The 8324-nt window shown below is 38.8% G+C and overlaps 1 long non-coding RNA gene across 1 annotated transcript in view; it reads left to right on the forward strand.

Annotated features, from left to right (window-relative positions):
• Window positions 1-7185, forward strand: part of LOC136991983 (uncharacterized) — a 33139-nt gene extending 25954 nt beyond the window's left edge. Inside the window, exon 3 of the long non-coding RNA XR_010884010.1 lies at window positions 7115-7185. This is a non-coding gene — a long non-coding RNA (uncharacterized lncRNA). The remainder of the gene's footprint in view (window positions 1-7114) is intronic.
• Window positions 7186-8324: the final 1139 nt, after the last annotated feature.

Raw genomic sequence — 8324 nt, forward strand, 5'->3', positions numbered from 1 at the left:
ATTTACATACAGAGACAGACCAATATAACAGAGACCTGACTATTATATAACAGGGACCCAATGACTATTGGCTTGCAGGGATGATTCTAGGAGTGTGTGCGTGTGTGGGGGGGAGGTTGTTTTTGGGGGGTTTTTTTGGACACAGGCTGGATCAAGCACATTTTTCTTGGCCACGTGGAGGTATATGGGGAAAATGTAGTTCATTAAGAATATTGATACTGGCACATAATGTTAGAGGTACTGGCCAGTCTCTCTTCATAATTATACCGTACATCTCTAGGTTTCTCCTCTTATTTCTTCAGAGCTGTATATTTTCCAGCTAAATTTGACATCAGTTAGTAGCTGAAATAAACTGAAGCAGACTTGGTAAGGCGTATTTATGTTAGTTGTGATTTTTAAATGTACTTAATCATTAGTAAATTACTGTCCCATACAAAAACATGGACTTTAGAGATGGATTTACTTAAGTTAGGGCTTGAATCTCTATTGTTCAGATTGTTGTTCTGGAGTTGTAATGATCTAAAATAGAATATTTTTTAATGTGAAGTGGAAAATCTGTTAATTTTTCACTAAAATGACAAATTGGTCTAACGTGGTTTTTTTTTTTTTCTTAAACCAAAAATATCACTAGTTTGTTCTGATTTATTCTTTGGGGTTCCATGAAAATTTGTCTAAATATGAAAAACAATTGCCTCAACTGTTAATTTCAGTTTGCTGTAGACAGTGTTTGCTTTGAGGCTTGCTTTAGCTGTAGTAACATGAAATTACTAGACTGCTATTTTATAAAATCCTTCAGGAGTGCTGTCTCCAAAGCTGCATGTCTTCTGTGTTTGTGTAGCAGAGGGAGATTGATCTGTTCAGAAGCAAGTGGATTTAGTTGAATGCTGATCTCCTTCTCTACCACATTGTGAAACAGATGGATTTTTTGACCAATTAGTTGGGCATAATTTCTTGAAGAATTTCTTAAATAACTAGACTCCGTGGCAAGAAGTGGTTGCTGTGTTTTAAGTCAGGAGGGGCTGTTCAGATCGTTCAGGTTGGCCAAGGCTCGCTGCTGCTGGGCCAACCTGCTGAAGTGGCTGCTGGGCTCCCTGGTCCCACCGTTGCTGTGCTGGGGGCTGTGCCAGATCTTCTGTGGTCCCCCACTTTCAGAAGCGATCGGGCCACAACCACCCTTTTAACACTGCTTGTACTAGCACCTTGTCTGCAGCATGATCAAGTTTCTTGAGCTTCAGCAACTAAATGGTTAACAGAAACACCAAGAATTTATCTTTTTTGGCTGTTGGTAAATAAACCTCAGCTGTATCTCTCTGATCAGAAGGGTCTAAAAGGGTACAAAGGGGGTCCTAGTTTCAAAATAGTTTCTGGCTCCTCCAGTTTCCTTGCTTCTCACCTGTGTAGCTTCAGCCTGCCACAGCCTTTCCACCAGGCAAGCCTCTTCTACCTGTTTTTCAGATTCCTCATTGTTTCTTTTGGGTGGTCTTAAAGCTGTACAGGCTGTACAGGGTGAGGGGGAGGTTGTTTATATTTTTTCCCCTGTGTTTTGTTTTGCACACATAAAGCAATGGGCCAACTCCTCCAGTAGGGGACAGGGAATGCCTTATCTTATCCTGCATTTAGCATATTAAGGAATGTCGGTATAACAGAAATGAGACACTGAGACACTAAAACATGCAACCTCTACTAATTTTTGCACAGAAATGGACAGAGTTTTGATATAACTGCCATGCAAATGGAGATTATACAAACTAAGCACAAAATATGTAAATTCCTTTGTCTATAACACAGCTACCTAAAAATGCTACAAAACAGGGGTTTATAATGTCTAAACCTACCCTTTAAGAACCAATATGAAGGAAAGTCTACATCCAGGTTAATTCCACATGTCGCCTGGCTGTGAAAGACACATATGAAATTTGAGTATATGTCATTTCACTGAGACGAACAGATTTTCCTCTGCCTTCCTAATTTTACAGGAGAATTTAAATTCCACAAACACGTCTGCCTTTCAAAATCTGTCTTGAATCTCAAACTATTTCACTGTTTGATGTTGAAGTATGCCTAGGTCATGCTGTAATCACATTCCATACTTGCCACGTCATCAGTTCCTTTTCTGCTTTGGAATAAGAGCTGTGTCTTGTAGAGATCCCTGTCTTAAACCTGCACTAAATTCTCAGGTAGAATACTGGTTTTCTCTGTATTACATATTCCTGTGCAGAAGAACAACAAAGCTTTGAACATCATTAAACTTGAATGTGTGTGCATGCATACATATTTATACAGTATAACTGTTTATTAATAACCATCTCTTTCTGCTGGGCTGTTTTTTTTTTCTCCAGCCTTCCCTTAGGAATTGCTTTTGAAGGTATTTTGATTAGTCATGTAATTAGCCACTTACACAGTTAAAAGCAAACTCTCAGGTCACATACTGTATGTTTACTCTTTGGCTTTAGGAGAGTTTCATTCAGAAGAAATTGCTATTTTTTCTTTGCCTTCCCATGGGAAAGCTTTAGTTTTGGAAACCATTCAACAAATGCAAGGTATGCAAAGAAAAGTATAAAGACAGTTCTTGAGTTTGCCACACTCTTTGTTTATAGACAGTAGTTACCAATTACTTTCTCACTTCTGTATAAAGGCACCAGAGACTTTCCTATGCATGCTGCTGTGGACCGAGCTTTGATTTCCTGATGACCCATGAAATTGATAAACTCCCCTGTTTGCCGTGTCAGTGTCCTCTCCTGCCTCTGTTCCCCCTTCCTTCCCCCCCCCCCCCCCCCCCGCAATGGCACTTAAAAAGGATAAAAGAATCCATGACCTACCTTAGCAGATCTTTACTGTTTGCCTCAACCATTCTTGAGGGGGGAAAAAACTAACATGGCCATAAGTATGGCAATGTAATTGTCTTAAGTCGTGATATTTTTACAGTCAGGTCCACCGATCTCTCTTACTTTCAGTGACATGCATGTATATTTCAACTATAGGGACCTCTTTAAGACTGGGAATTCACTGGAGAGATGATTATGTTCATCAAGAGCTTAAAATTGTTTTTCACCAGGAAAATGCTATTTGTATGGCTTGCCCACAGTGATCACTATATTCAGTGTTTCTGTAATCATTTTCCTGAATCTCTGCTCATATCACAAGGATGAGCCCATCGCCTTTTGATTACAGATTTAACACAGCTGCATTGAATCCAAAGATGTTAAATATTCCCCATCCTTAAATATACTCAAGATCTACTGCTGAAATCTGTGGCTTCCACAAGATGATGTGGCATGGCTGAAGATTTGGCGATGGCTCATTCTCACAGTTTCTGTTCTTACAGACCTGCCAAACAGTCTGAGCGAAGGGGTATGTGACACAGAGCCAGCTCCGATAATTTTAGGCTACCTGAGAATTATCTTGTGTAATGGCAGCCTTTGGCTAGCTGCTTTGAGCAGCTCTCTTGTCATTTTTGGTACCTCTGAAATGGAGTTATCAGATTTGGCAAATAGTTTTATGTGTTCAGTCTTTATCAAGGGATGTCTTTAGTGGTATGGATGGAATATTCTCTACAAAGACTGTAACGTGAAGGATATGGTTTGCAGCTAGGATTGCAATGGTTGCATGTACCGGGCATGATCCTGAGAGATACCATGCACATTTGTACACAACTGGATTAGTAGATGACTGGGTGTAATGCATTGGGTGTACATTCATGATTTTACTAGAGCAGTGGGTACATCTATATCTCTGAGGAAAGAGCTATTGCACCGAACCCACAACTCTGTGTAAGGCCTATTTGGTCATTCATCTGTATAACAACAAAGTCTTTAATGGTGCCTAAAGGATTAATTAGGCTCATAAAATATATTATTTCAATTGAAGTGGATGTGTAAGCTCTCTGGTTTGCTTTAGTTCTGGAGTAAATTTCTCGATTACTTAATCCATGTTATTATAGTGATAAGGTACTTCCTAGAGAAAATTCTGAGCATACCTCCTGAAGATAATTCTTGAGCACTTAAACCATGGAGATATGCACTTCTCATCTGAACATAATAGTTTTTTGTTTGTTTTTGTTTTTTTAAGGGGTGTACATATTAGGTTGAAGGGGGAAGAGTTTTTTTTAATAGGCATAAGTAGACTTTCCTGTAAAATAGTATGAATTATTGTATTTAATTAAATGAATTAATTAATGCTGTCTTATTGTGTTTTTTTGGGGGAGTGGGAGGGTAAATGTTCATCTTTTAAAATCCAGAGTTATGCTATCTTGTAAGTGGCATATGGGAAAATCTAAGGAAGCTTCCAGTTGCTACATTGGTTGGTAGAGTGCAATTTTTTCAGAATTATATTATCAGTGTAGCATAAACCATAGCATTGAAATAAATTTGGTAACTACATCTCCTGTTATTTAAAAAATAAAAATAAAAAATAAAAAAATTCCATTAAAGGCTACACCTGTCAATATAATTCCAATGCAAATAAAAGTAAGCCTCTACAGTAACAGTTCTAATGCCAGCACTTCCAAACTGCACCATGATGGTTTGGCTGTAAGAGACTGTCATGAGGACGCACTTGGACACTAGTGTTACATAACTTTTTACTATTTAAAAACTTAAAGCTCTGCATAACTGTCATAGATTTGATGACCTTTACCTCTATTGCTGTGTCCCAGCAACTGAACTATGAATTAATTTCTGTTAGATGGCAGACTGAGATACCTCTTGCTTGTTAATTCACCTTTCTTTTTTTATGCATTAAAAAATCCTCTTTGAGTAGAGCTGCCTGCATTCACAGGAAGAAAATTTGTTCCTGGGTGATTGTAGTTCATGTCTTTTGTATTTGAGTTACTGAAGGTGACTGAAATGCAGCATCTAACTGGTGCTGAGATTCATATTCTCCTTGACTTACATGAAAGCATTCATTTGTCTGCAACTGAACGCTAGGAAATCATGCTTTTCGTGCACAATCTTGCCTTAGATCATTCTTTCCTGTGTTTTAAACTAACAGTGCTTAAAAGATTGCAGGGAAAATTTTCAGTAGTACTGAAAAATTCCCTAGACTTTGGCTAATCTCACCTGATTTAGCATGGAAAGAAGCCTAAGAGTTGCTGATTTCCTCCTGGAAGTGCATGACCAGATTGCATCTGTTGTTATCTTGAAGACCTTTGACTGTTGAGCAAAATACTCAGTAACACGTTGGCTAGCATGGTTAGAAGGTGCAGGATGGGGTTATTTTGGAGCACCTATTCAGCTCAAATCAGGTTGGGTAAGAACTTCCCCAGGCAGGCCGTGGTGGCTGTATTTAAGAAGGTGTATGTGGCCCAAGAGAAGGTTCATGGGTAGGGATGAGATACAGTACTCCCAGTGGGCTGCATTACTCCAGTATCCAGCTGTTACATTCACACCTTTGCTAATGAGTGGATTTTGCATTGCTCCAGACCTAAATTGTATAGTATAGTACACTCTTATGCCTTGCTCTTATCACTATAACAGAAGGAACTGCAAGCCTAGGAGGAAAATAAAGCAGAAGTATAATGAAGGTGTGGGTGTTTGTATATATAAAGGAGGGACTCCATCTCAAATGACCCCGAGGGAAAGTTAACCATTCCCAGGCAGAGGTGTGGTGGGAACTGAGATAAAGGCTTGTACATAGCCTGCAGGAAGGAAAGCTCAGAGTAAAATCTAGTGTGTTTAAATTCATGACAGTCTTACAGCTTCTAATATTGTGGCTGACTCCTCACTCTGTAAGTCAGGACTGAGACTTGGCTTCCAGACATACCCCAGTGGAATTATCAGTGAAAGGAATGCTCCACAAATGGAGACAACATTGTAATGTGAACATACTTGTGTCATCTTTTCAAGAATATGCTGATTATGCCCATTTCCTTAACTATTTGTAGGTGCTGGTCTTTCCCCAGCTTGTGTGTATGTTGTGATGACTGCCAGAGAAATCAGATCTTGTTACCTTTAAAGCCCATGCTTCAGAACTTGCTTGCAGTATTTTGACCTTCCTCTATCAGAGCCTGTGCCCAAAGAGAGGGGAGACAGAAAATGGAGATGTCCCATGAATTTCTGTGAATGTCAGTTCTACACGTAGACCAAGGATATTCAATTATTCTGAGAATATTGTTATTCTGAACAAAAGAGAATAGGCTTAGTCTCCTCTCACCCACTGTTCAAGTCTTATAGAATGCTTTGCTTTAACTGTGATTTAAACAAATAAGTAAACAATATATCCATGAAACACTCCAGATACTGAGAATCACATTGTAATGTAGCAGTTTAGGAGGTGGAGCAATAGCTGTTATTTCTCCTGCTTCTCATTAAACTAATTGTTACCAGTCCTCACAGGATCTTATTACCTGTAGGTGGGGCAGGGGCAGAAGTATCTGAAAGGACTTTTTTGGCTATTGCATTTTCTTTATTGTGAAGTACAGAACTGCTCACATAGATCTGACCAGAGTTCTTCTAATCGATATCTTATCATCAAGTCCCAAAATATTGGCCGCTGTAAGGTACGGTAGAGTTTTATGAATGGAGTGATGTGAGGAATCTGTTTTTTGAGTTCGAGAAATGATATGAAGCTGCTGAACTGGAATTGCAATAATCCAGAGTGTGCCTTGAGTTTCCTGGTCTGATTAAGACTGAGAGATTCATTGTGTTAGGTTGTACAAAGCTTAGGCCAACAATTTTTTCTCTCTAACATAGTGGAAAAGATTCAGTGATCTGTTTGCCTAACAAAAAATTCATTTATAAATGAAATCAAATACTAATCATCAGTGTTTAGGAAATGTTTTTGGCAAATGAGAGGTCATGGTTCAAATCTCCTGAATCAAGCAGAGAGGGGAAAATGAGTTTGATCTCCAGCAGTGCAGGTGAGCACCAAGTAGGGAGTATTTGGGAGTGGAGCACACTTAATCTTTCCTCTTACATCTGTTTCATTCTGTATAAAATAACCAATCATCATGGAAAGAGTGTGCCTTTTTAAGAAAGAATCTGTATCTTTTGTTAGGGTGCTCATCAAGGAGTTGCAAATTCCAACTTTTATTCTAAAAAACCAAATAGATAAAGTGGATCAGCAACAACAGGAAAAAAATGGAGATTTCTTTTCTTCCCATCATCCTCACTTGCAGCATGACTCGAGCAGCAGTTCCTGCATTGCTGTGATCCTGAGTGGAGTCGTCATCGTTAGGAAGATCAAACAGAAGCACCAGGAAAAATTCAGTTGGGAGGGGGTTTGCCACAGGGCTGAAGCCAAACGCCCACTGCAATTGTGACCAGTAGAGCCACAACTGGAAAACAGCGGAAGTGAAGACATCCTCCTGGGACATAGGTCCCCTAAGGTTCAGATCCCAGCAGTTAGAGGACAGAATTGAAAATGGATTTCCTTGGATGTGAGTGAGCGTTCTCATTCCAGAACTGCTGAATGCACTGAGCAGCTCTGTTGTTCCATAACTTTGTCAGTAAAATCCTTGCTTTTCTTTGCTTTTCTTTACAATAGACTGAAAATAAGATCTTTTATGGAATATGACTTTTGAAGCACAGAAGTTTTGGTCTTTGTTTTACCAGAAGAAAATAACAAATGTAAAATTTTCTCTGAATAAAAACCATTTTATTTATTGGGTCATTAACCATACCAAAACCACTATTTCATGAAGCCCTATTCATTATATCAATGTGCTGTAAAAATTCAGCTTTTTAAAACTTTTTAAATTAAAGACATGTTCTCTTTAATATCTCCTAGAAAGGCCTTGATGCATTAGTTGGAATTTATGGGGATTAAAGAAGTCCTCAGACTTTGGTTTTAATCTATTGAAATGCACCAACATTTATTTAAAGTGCTGAAATTCAAATGTCTAAATTCCAGAGTTCTACTACATGCAAATGGATGTGCAGAGTTGGAGCAAAGGTCCACCTAGTGCAGTATCCTGAATCCGATAGCAGATGCTTAGGGAAGAGAATAAAATCATGGCAAGTGTAAAAGTGATACTGTTTCAGAATATTCTCCTGAGCCAGAGGAACAAGTAGTATTTGAATTTTTCTTTCACAAATGTGTCCACTCATTTTTGAGCACATGTAAACCCTTAGCTTCTATAGCATAAGGAATTCCCCAGCTTAAAGGCAGTGTGTGAAGAAATATCTCCTTTTGTTTACCCTGAACTTGCCACCTGCAAGTTTCTTTTATTGTTCATAGTCTTCTATTGACAGCTACAGGGAACAGTCATTTCCTGTTCGCCTTTTCCATGCCAGTCATGATTTTAAGATCTTAACCACACGTTTCTCATAATTAGCTCTTTTCCAGGCTGAGGACTCGTAGACTGTTATTCATTGTGTGGAAGCTAT

The sequence above is a fragment of the Apteryx mantelli genome, chromosome 4 (genome assembly GCF_036417845.1).
Source record: "Apteryx mantelli isolate bAptMan1 chromosome 4, bAptMan1.hap1, whole genome shotgun sequence".
NCBI lineage: Eukaryota > Metazoa > Chordata > Aves > Apterygiformes > Apterygidae > Apteryx > Apteryx mantelli.